The sequence below is a fragment of the Lactuca virosa genome, chromosome 4 (assembly GCF_052849685.1).
Source record: "Lactuca virosa cultivar CGN04683 chromosome 4, Lactuca_virosa_CGN04683_v6, whole genome shotgun sequence".
Classification (NCBI taxonomy): domain Eukaryota; kingdom Viridiplantae; phylum Streptophyta; class Magnoliopsida; order Asterales; family Asteraceae; genus Lactuca; species Lactuca virosa.
The window spans coordinates 54,024,135-54,036,083 of record NC_136429.1 but is presented as its reverse complement, the minus strand read 5'-3'; positions in this window follow the sequence as shown (position 1 = coordinate 54,036,083).

The window sequence follows — 11,949 nt, the reverse complement described above, 5'->3', positions numbered from 1 at the left end:
ACGAAGCCCCTGGAGTTCGATCGGGTTAAGGACCCGATCATGGCCATGAGATGGATTTCTGATGTGGAGGGCTGCTTCTTCACTTTTCCTGTCCGGAGGACTGGATGGTCAGGTGAAAGGACCCCTTTCTATACTTTCATATTTCTGAAAGACCCAAACTTTCATACTTGACAATATAGTTACTCCAAAACATGCTACATGCATATTTATAAAACAATATCTTACATTGATAAAGTGATTACAAAGGATTGGATACAAACCGACTATGTTTTAATATTTTACATAACTACCCAGGATATTGTAATTTTACACATACATAAACCGAAGTACAAAAGTAATAGCAAAAATCTATTCTACATCTTCGGATAGTATATAACCATACTGGTTACTTATCTCCTGCAAATTTGTTAAACATTGAGAGGGGTAAGCGGTGACGCTTAGTGAGTTCAATAATAGATACAATATAACGTTATGCCATATATATACTTCAATATGGCAGAAGCAAAGAGGAACAAGGAACAACAAAGGCATATGTGAATCATGTGACCAACTTTCCATATCAATCAATGATTTGATTCAAAGATATACAATCAACGAGACATAACAATTTCCATACTTGATAATCATCAATAACACTTTGGCCCAAATGGCATAGAAGACGTACACTTTCTGATTTAAACATTTCGGTAGATTACAGGTTTTCACGCCCTGTCTAACGATCTGCCAATGCCATAGAATAGAATTCATTCTCTTACGAAGACATGCTCTACATGGCCAGAGGCTACGTACGCCCTGTCTAACCTTATGCCAATGCCATAGAATAGAGTCATTCACTTACTGGGGGACATGCTCTACATGGCCAGAGGCTACATACCAGTACCACCGTGAATCTGAGTTCTTAAACTGATCACATGGTCAAAGGTATAGCTTTGCTATCATAAATAGCAGAAATAAAAATAACACGGGAAAATAACCCGGAATAATAACACTGAAAAGCACATAGCACATATAACACATAACATACAATTGTTCCTATATATTAAACTCACAGTGAAATAACCGGGGGTCAAAATAGTAATTTTGGCAGCACTTCAGCTCTAAATATGACTTTCGTCGTTGAAAACCGGGAGTTTTCTTGAAAAATCGGGCCTTGCGAAGGTAGGGCTTCAAAACCGAAAAGATAAATTTTTCGGGTCTTCGGGCACTTCGGGGCGTGTTTCGGGCGTTGGAAATAATCCTGGGGCTTCAGGGGATATCAAAATAATGAAAATATAGAAAAGGGGGGTGAAAATGGTCATTTTCCCATTTTCCCCGGGTAATCTCGCAAGGCCACTATTTATAGGGGAGGAAATCCGAAGGTCGGCCGAGAAGGGACACGCGGAAGCGAGGGGTTCGGACACGCGGCATCAGGAGGCGAAGGCACGCATGCGAGGCTCGGACCAGCTGGCATCAGACAGGTGGCTTCTACACACGTCGGACCTGCGAGACCTCGGTTCGGACGGCTGGAAGCTTCTTAGTGGACCGAGCTTCGGTCCAATGGGGAAAAAGGGTGATGACTTCGGACCAATCAGCGGGTGCCACGCGAGGCTGCGGTCCAATCAGAAGACGCCACGTGGATCGAACACTATTCTTGCAAAAATTATTGAAAAATGTGCCCAATCTTGTAAAATCCATAACTTTCTCATACGGGCTCCGTTTTTTACGTTCTTTATATGAACGCGTAGAGAAAATTATGCTCTACAACTTTCGTTTAGACTTCGTCGGAAAATTTTGACTTTATTTTTATATTATTATTTTTAATAGACCGGGACTGGTAAATCCGTTAAAAATTCATAACTTCTTCATCCGACGTCTGTTTTCGTCAGACTTTTTACCGTTCTACTACTAATGACGAGACCTTCGATTCTCGTTTAGGTTGTGTCGGCTAAAAATCACTCGATCTAAAATTCGAGTTTTTAGCTGTCTACTACTAAGCTGAAACTTGGAAAAATCATAACTTCCTCATACGAAGTCAGATTTTGGCGTTCTTTTTATCGAACTTCTCGGTTTAACGAATACTACGAATTTCATTTAGATCACTAAGGCTAAAAGTAGTTTATCAAAAACTCACTTTTTACGTCATTCGGCGCCGAGCCGGTTTTGTCGCGGATCTTCGATTGGTCATAACTTCTTCGTTATAACTCGGATTTCGACGAGGTTTTCGCCTACATGTTTCTAACGAGATTATCTACAACTTTTAATAATAAAATTTTACTTATTTCAAATTTTATATTTTCGCTAAATTCCACTATTTGGCTTTTAATTGGAATCTCATAAGACTTCCAATATTTTATGAGTGATTCTAAACATAGTTTTACTTCATTTCTAGTAAAAACTATCTGTTAGAACTCAACACTCAATTTCACATAATATTTCATAATATTATTAAGTTTTCTAATTACATAACACGATTTCAAAACGTGTATGTTACATCAGGTGCTCCCTGAACCTTCTACATCTGGCCGCGAAGGACTGGTGGAATCTGGTGACCAGTTCTTATACTCTTGAGCAGAGAATTGCTGTTACTTAAGGGCAGATCTCAGAGATGTTTCACACTGAGTATGTTCCCCTGGTGGAGAGGGAGAGTTTGGATCTGAAGTATATGTCGTTGAGGCAGATGACAGAGTCGGTGATAGAGATCACCAAGATGTTTACTGAGAGATCTCTTTTATGCCCTGAGTATTCTGCTTTGAATCAGGCCCAAATGTCGCGATACTTGAGCATGCTCAAGACTGGGATTTAGGAGTTTGTATCTACCCAACGATATCGTACCCTCTCTGAGCTTCAAGATTCCGTGCGGAGGAGGGAGATTGAGATTGAAACCCATAAAAGGGAGCAGAGATAGGCTTCGGCTTAGTCATAGCCAACAACAAAGTGGTTCAAGCCCGCTGATTCACAATCTGGTGGTTAGAGGGGAGACACTTGTGGCAAGTGCGGGAAGGCCCTTGAGGGCGCATGTCGACCAGCTACTGGGTGCCACAAATGTGGCAAGGAAGGGAATTTCGCAAGGGAATGTCACCAGCAAGCTCCGTTTATGGGTACCAAGATTTGTTATCATTGTGATCAGGTGGGCCATATGAAGGCCCAATATCCTTTTCTTGCTGCTCGACTCGTGCAGGCACCAGCCCCGACAACATTGAGGATTACAGATGGACGTCAAGGGAGAGCTGAGGCCCTGAACGTCAGGGTTCATACTTTTTGGCTCACAACAGAGGAGGACAGGGCGGTGCCTGACGTCATTACTGGTATGTTCTCATTTATTATTCTGGTAAAATATTTTATTATATGCTTATGATTGTATTTTTGCAAGGGACGTTCTTAGTGAATTCCTTGCCTGCTCTTGTGCTTTTTGACTCGGGTGAGAGTCGGTCCTTTTTGTCTCAGTCCTTCAGTAGGAGTTTCCATATGTCACTCGAAGTTTTGGAGTGTCCGTTGCGAGTTTCCATCGCCAACGAGCACGGGGTTTCTACTTCAATCATTTTCCGAGATTGTATCCTAAAGATGTTTGCGGTGTCTTACCAAATGTATTTGATTCCCATACCCATAGGGGACGTGTGTGTGATACTAGGGATGAATTGGTTGAGCATATTTAGTGTCATGATTGACTGTGAGGGACAGCGGGTGGTAGTTCAAACCCTAAGTGGGGGGGAACTAATTATTTGTGGCGAGGGTACCAGGGTTGGTTCAGCCTTTTGTTTAGCCGCCACGGCTCAGTAGTATCTTTAGCATGGATGTTCGAGTTATCTTTCTTACGTGATTGACACTCGAATCTAAGGGGGAGTTTTATTTTCAGATGTGCTTGTAGTCAGAGAGTTTCCAGACGTATTCCCAAAGGATTTACCCAGTGTGCCTCCTGCGAGGCACGTTGAGTTCAGGATTGATTTGGTTCTCAGTGCGGCCCCGAGTGCTAAGGCATCATATCAATTGGCACCGCTTGAGACGCAGAAGTTGTCCTCTCAGTTCTAGGAGCTGTTGGACAAGTAGTTTATCCGACCGAGCAGTTTGCCATAGGGAGCACTGATTTTGTTTGTGAAGAAGAAGGATGGTTCACACCGGACATGCATTGATTACCGAGAGCTGAATAAGTTGAAGGTGAAGAACCGTTACTCACTTCCATGGATTGATGATCTCTTCGATCAACTGCAGGATTCATCTTAGTTCTCCAAGATCAATTTGAGGTCAGGGTATCATCTGGTGAGATTTAGATACGGGGACATGGAAAATACAACGTTTCAAACTCGTTATGGTCATTACGAGTTCATGGTGATGCCGCTTGGGCTCACCAACACACCAGCAACATTTACGGATTTGATGAATCGGGTATGCAGGTCGATGCTCGATCGTTCGGTCATCCTGGTCTATTCCAAGACCAAGGAGTAGCATGAGGAGTACCTTCGAGAGCTATTAGGAGTTTTGAATAGGGAGAGGCTTTGTGCCAAGTTCTCAAAGTGTGAGTTTTCATTATGGGATGTCCAGTTCTTGGCTTACCTCGTTAAATAATACGAGATTTTGGTCGACCCGACCAAGATATAAGCAGTTATGCAGTGGGAGGTCCCGAAGTCTCCCCCGGAGATCAGGAGTTTTATGTTTTTGGTAGGTTATTATGGGAGGTTTATTCAAGATTTTTCCAAGGTTGTTATACTTCTCACTCGTTTGATGAGGAAAGGCGTGGATTTTCGTTGGGGGCCTGAACAGCAGGCTGTGTTCGAGACGCTGAGACATAAATTATGTGGGGCACGGTGTTGACCCTTCTAGAGGGCGTGGAGGATTTTGTTGTTTATTATGATGCTTCTATCACCGGTTTGGGGGCAGTACTCATGCATCGAGGGAAGGTTATTGCGTATGCTTCTAGGCATTTGAAGCCACATGAGAGTCGGTACCCGAAGCATGATCTGGAGTTCGGGTGGTGGTGTTTTCCCTCAAGATTTGGCGACATTATCTATATGGGGTTCGATGTAACATCCACATGGACCACAAGAGTCTGAGATATCTCATGGATCAACCGAATCTGAATATGAGACATCGTAGATGGCTTGACGTGGTCAAGGATTATGACTGCGAGATTCTTTATCTTCCAGGAAAACAAATGTGGTCGCTGATGCTTTGAGCCGCAAGATGACTAGTACTTCTAATGAGGGTTTATGTATGACGATTTCTATCGATTCATCACTTTTGGAATTGATCAGGGAGGCTCAGGCCTAGGGAATCAAGAGTAAGCATTAGAAAAAGGAAAGAATCAGAGGTCAGATCAGTAGATTTGGCACCGATAGCCGCGGTTATTGATGCAATGTGGTCCAATTTAGGTTCCAAATTTTGTTTGGGTCAGGCAGACCGTGATGGAGGAGGCACATAAGTCCAAATTTTCGACACACCCTGGAGCCACAAAAATGTATCGGGACTTGAGACTTAGTTATTGGTGGTCGTCCATAAAGAGGGAGATAGCTTGGTATGTGGAGAGGTGCTTGACATGTCGGATGGTCAAGGCCGAGCACTAGAGGCCGCACAACAAGCTACAACCTTTGGAGGTTACCATGTGGAAATAGGAACAGATCAGCATGGATTTTATCACCAAGTTACCCAAGACGGCTAAAGGATTTGATACGATATGGGTCATTATGGATCGTCTGACCAAGTGTGCCCACTTTTTGGCTATTCAAGAGAGTTCCTTGGCCGAGAAATTGGCTGATGTGTATGTAAGCGAGACCATCGCTCGACATGGTGTTCCAGTCTCCATTTTATCTGATCGAGATGTTCGATTCACTGCACAATTTTGGCAGAGGTTCCACGAGGAACTGGGTACGAGATTGCACTTCAGCACCACCTATCATCTGCAGACTGACGGCCAGAGCGAGCGGACCATGTAGATGTTCGAGGATATTTTGAGAGCTTGTGTCATAGATTTCGGTGGGAGTTGGGACTCCTATCTTCCCTTGACTGAGTTTTCGTACAATAACAGTTACCATTATAGTATTGGTGCACCACCTTTCGAGCTTCTTTACGGGAGGAAGTTTCGTATACCAGTTTGTTGGGGGGAGGTCGGTCACAAGGTTATGGGGAAGACCAAGGTGGTCCTTCAGACGACAGAGCTTATCCAGCAGATTAGGCAGAGGTTGCAGACATCTTAGATTCGGTAGAAGAGTTATGTTGACAGATGACAGTTTGAGTTAGAGTTTCAGGTCGGGGATATGGTTTTATTGAAGATATCACCCTAAAAGGGTGTAATACGCTTTAGGAAGAGGGACAAGTTGGGGCCCCGATTTATTGGGCTGTTTCGAGTAGTGGCTATGGTAGGCAAATGTAACGCCCACGTTTTCCACTAGACATTAATAAAGATGATGTAATGTTTAGGGTCAACAATTGTAACTTATTTGAACTAATAAACGGAAATTATTTGAGTATTATGTGATTTATGTGTAATTATTTGTAGTATACGTGGTTACCACAATATAATAAAATAAGAATAAAATACGTGTCCATAATAAAATAGAAATTAGGTTGAATACCCTTGATGAAAGTTGAAGTAGTCGCGACAAGGATTACGGGGATATAAGGATCGTTTAAATTTGATTTATAATGAATAAGTTATAAGCATTTGATGTTTCGCGATTCGGCAACGCGCGCCGTAAAATGTGAAATTTTGTTAGGTTACTTTTAGCCTTAGTGATCTAAAGAAAAGTCATAGTAGTTGTTAAACCGAGAGCGTACATATAGAGAATGTCCAAATCTGACTTCATTAGAGGAAGTTACAATTTTTATAAGATTCATTGTAACTGTAGACAGCTCAGATATCGAATTTTAGATCAGTTGATTATTAGCCGAAACAATCTAAATGAGAGATGAAGATCTCGTTACTAGGATTCGAACGACATAAAGACAGTTGAAGGAGGACGTCGTATGATAAAGTTATGCATTTTATTCGGGCTTTAACAGTCTAAGCCAGTATGAAATAAATAAATTCAAAATTATCCGACGGAGTCTAAATGAAAGTTATAGTTCCCATCGATAGCTACACGTGGATATAAAGAACATAAAAACGGAGATCGTATAAAGAAGTTACACAATTTTAAAGTTTGAATTTCGTAGCACGCGTCTCCGCCCTGCGCACGACCATCTAGAAGCCGCCAAGATGCCCCAGCCATTGATTACCACATGTCATCAAACCCGAGGAACCACGACACCCATGTGCGCGGTGCGCATATGGACATGCATGGCACGCAAGTGTCTTGTAACAACCCAAAGATACGACCCAAAAATTTCATTTTTCATTCAAGTGAAAACAATATCTCAAATCATAGTTCATACAACCCAAAAAAAATGAGTATGTCAAATATCAGGAAAATCAGAGTGTATCCCATTAACAAAATCCATATGGTGTGTGCAATGCAGTCATCCCGAGCTCTTCCCCTTGCCACTGGAAGTACCTAAAACATAAACTTAAAATCGTAATCACACAGCTTAGTGAGTTCCCCAACTATCCCATGCCATACATAATAAATCATACACTGGGCCCCCGCCCAGCATCGAGCCCCGCTCGGTATACATATCTGTTACTCTCAGGCTTCGCCTGTCACTGGGCCTCGCCCGCTATACACATACAATCAATATCAAATCATCATGCTAACACATATAATGATCATAACACTAGCATCTGTTCCAGTCCTCAGGCCTCGCCTGGCATCGAGCCCCGCCCGGTATACATAGCAACACATAACACATGCAAGGGTTACACAGACTCCTAGCATCCTAACATAATCAATAAGGTTCGGCATTGGTGCCTTAGACCCGCTAAACCCAGTGAGGAAACTCAACTCAAATGTTGAATCTCACAGAAAGAAATCCCTAGTTGCTAGCGTGACGACTCCCCGAGTTATCAGTACAAAATAACACCCAATCAACACTTGGGGTTCCAAACTATAGTCAATAATCCATACTTGGGGTAAAATAACCATTTTACCCCTGGCCTAGCTTGAACCAAAACTAAGGACCAAAACCATAAACCAATAAGGCCCGAAACCAAAAGATCCACAAAGTCCCACTTATGGCCCAATTTTCGAAATTGGGCCCAAACCCCCAAATGGACCTTTCCCTAATCCCCACTAAAATTCCTTCATCGAAAAGATTAATTCCAGATGGCCTAAAAGTACCAAAGCAACAAGGTCCAAAAAAATGGCCCAAACCGAGGCCCAAACAACACCAAGCCCAACCGCCTGAGTACACGGGGCGTACTCAGCTGTACGCTAAGCGTACATACTACATGGCTGGTATGTTGCACGTACGAGCTTGTACGCCCATTGTACTTACCTATTAAGCCTTTTCTTCAATAAGTCCTTAACCACTTAAGTCCAAGAGTCCCAATCACAGATCTGAGTGATATACAACATGTTAACCCATAAAGTCAACAACTTGGTGGCTTTGCATGCCCGAAATGGGCCCAAAATCAAAATATAACAATCTACTTCCATAAAAATGGTCATTACTCATGCATGGTTGGACTAAAGCTTCAAAGGTTGCAACTTTATGACTCTAGGACACAAAGAACACCAAGAGTAACAACTCTAAGCTTCAGAAACGAAAATAATCCACAAGAGCTCATCTATGGGACCAAAAAGGGTCCAAAAGCTAAAACATGGAGATGTTAGCTTCTAAAGATCAATATCAATACTTTATACCTTGCACAAGCTAGAAATGTAGCAGATAATCCGGATCTACAAGCTTTTCCTTGAACCACCACCTTGCTCCAACCTTCTTTTCATAAAAATGAGTCAAAACGCACCAAAATGCACTCAAAAGACCTTACAAGCTTAAGAACACTCAACAATGGGGTTAGGGTTTCGTGGAGGCTGTTTAGGGACAAGAGGAGGCTGATAAAGAAGATCCTCAGGTCATAATGTGATGGGTTTTTGAGCATTCTAACACTTCCTAAGTGAACATGCAACCCTAATAACCTTGAATCTATGTTTTCTCTATATACATGCAAATTTCTTTTTCAAGGTTATTTCCTAACTAGCATGGCATGGGGATTACATAAAACATAAAAACTAGTAGAAATACATACCTTGTTGTTGCTTGGATTCCTTCAAGACTTTGTGAGCCTAGCACCCCAAATGTTGTGCCTCAAATGCTTCACACAACACCACAAGACTTGGAATAACTTGAGAGAATACTTCTAGCACTCAAAATCGGTTATGCCCTCTCTAGTAACACTAGGTCCACTAGATCACCATTTTGCTAGCCATAGGGTCCCTTTTATAGTGGTGTCACAATTAGGGTTTCATCATGAAGACCCATAATTGCCATGACTCTTCATTTCTCATGACCCATGGGTTTGTAACTCCCATGGACTATCCATGGAGCTCCAAATGGTTACATCCATAACCCATAAACCATGGATCATTTAATCCACCATAAAAGAATTGATGATTGTCATAATCAACCCTTATCTATTTAATTAGTCTCACTTTGATCACCAAATTAATACTAGATTAATACTTGATCAATACTAATTAAATAATACTATTATTAATATATTAGAACTTATAATATATTAATAATCATAAGTGCCTTATTCTCTCATTTAGTCTATCCAAGTATTGCAATGTCATGCAACCCAAATGGACCATGCCGGGTCGGGTCAAGTACATACCAAATAAAGTTATGGACTTAGACACTATATCCAACAGTCTCCCACTTGGATAAGTCTAATAACTATATTTGCAAATATGACTTCAAAATCCGACTAGCAATCGTAGCTCTTTCAAAGTCTCTCGGAACTGAGATGATGATGATACGCCATTTAAGATAAGTGATCATACAATCCTCTGTTCTCATGATATCAGCCGGACAAACACATGGAACATGGTCTTACTTATTGTCCAGCATTTGTTTCTCGATCTCTGATTTGTTTCGACATAGAACTAAATTGAACACATCAATTAGGTTCTGACCGGGCCCGGTACATAGGTCAAAACCAAATCATCGAGGGGCCCAGATATCGCTTCTATTTCTAGAAGGAACAGATAAACTTCGACTGATATGCTTGTACTAACTACTTGTTGAATTACTCACAAAGGCACGTTTTATGACATCGAGTTACCAATGCGTTTTCGTGCAATCAATGAATAACCAACTCATAGTCAACAACTCATATCTCTAGGTTTGAAGATTTATATGATATTACCGTCTCACGATCACTCGAGATAAATTCCATGAAGTGATGCAAGTGAGCGTCAGCCCTTATGAGTACTCATGAATGTTGTAGCAACCATTGCATTGTCTAAAACACTTTAGACAAATCATACAAGCCAAATTCATGACAGTCTTGATTCATATCTACTTCCAACATATGACTGACTGTGGATGGTTTGAATAATATGATATATACCATAACATAATTATTCTGGAAGTCAAAACATGCAAAGTGAAACATAAGAATAATACTAATCTTATATGGCCCCAACACCTTGAGTGTAAATAAAAACACCTTTTATTTAAGCACCATATTGATTACTCATTATTTATGTTTCGATTAATCAACTTTATGCTTGAATTAAAACATTAGTTGTCCCATGCTCCAAGCATGTACACTATGTTTTTCCAAACAACAATTATGCCATACTCCAAGTATGCATACTATGTTTACATATGGTCCTCTCTTTGTGAAATAGATCAATTGACAATATTCCAATGATGCTAATTTCACAATTCCAATCCTCGTTGTAAATGAAAGAATACCAAACTCTTGCCATCTACTGTAATCTGTTAGATTCTAAACTTATATGCAATGATCCCCTTGTAATGACTATGCACAGAAGTCACAAAGACTTGGCAACAGAAATTACAAAGTATTCCAATGGAAAACAATTCCATGGAAATGAAGTCTCAAATTCAAAGTACATTCCTTTGAACATCCTTCTTAGCATTAAGTTCTTTAATCTTACACAGATTCAAAGAATAACTTCCACCTATGGAGACAATTCCATATTACCATTTTGACCATCACTTCTGAACAAGAGTTGCCTCTTTTCAAAATATGTCAATATGGTCCTTACTCTATACTTCTAATTGTCCATGAGCAACCAATCTTTGGTAAACCTCAGATTGTCCTCAACAACTTTGCTTAATCATTTTAGTCATTTCCAGTTCTATTCCTTTTTCCATCTTAATGCCCTAGGCATTTGGAAAATTTAGAATGGATGAATATTATAGCACATGTAATCAAACCTATACCCAAAGCATATGGGACATGATTTATGCTATAAAATTTTTTATTTGCCATGTTTTCATAATTCGAACTATGAAGAGGGATGTCGTAATCATAATCGAATTTTGAGAACGCAACATATATAGAATTTCCTTATGTTAAACCATTCCAACATAACATTCATATATATTCTTGACTAAAGTAGATTAAATTCTCAATCTAAGCTTGTAGAATTGGAGTGAAGTATAAAATCCTCTCTCTTAATTATAGCAAAACAACTTTTTCAAGGCGAATTGAAACTTTTGTTTTCTATAATTAACATTGCTAACCTGCAATATTTAACATAATCGTCATGCTCCCACTAGCATAATGATTACCAGCATAACACTTTATGCTCCCACTAGCTTTGACATGTACTCAGAAATCTACTGGACTTCTAGAAATCAATACTTTATTGACTTTCTTACCAAAGTTCATATTTCTGATACTAGATTGCTTTGATAAGACTTTATCAAAAACATACACCTTTCCTTAGATAGCTCACATGTGTGTCTAGACCTTTTGCAATTCTCACTAGTTAGTGTGCCGGTTAACCACACACGCTCCACTAACTATATGAGAATGCAAATATCACAACCGCTATCTACTTAAAATCTTCTTAGTGGAAGCGTTTCCTCACCATCATTTTCATGAATCGAAGAGAAACCTTA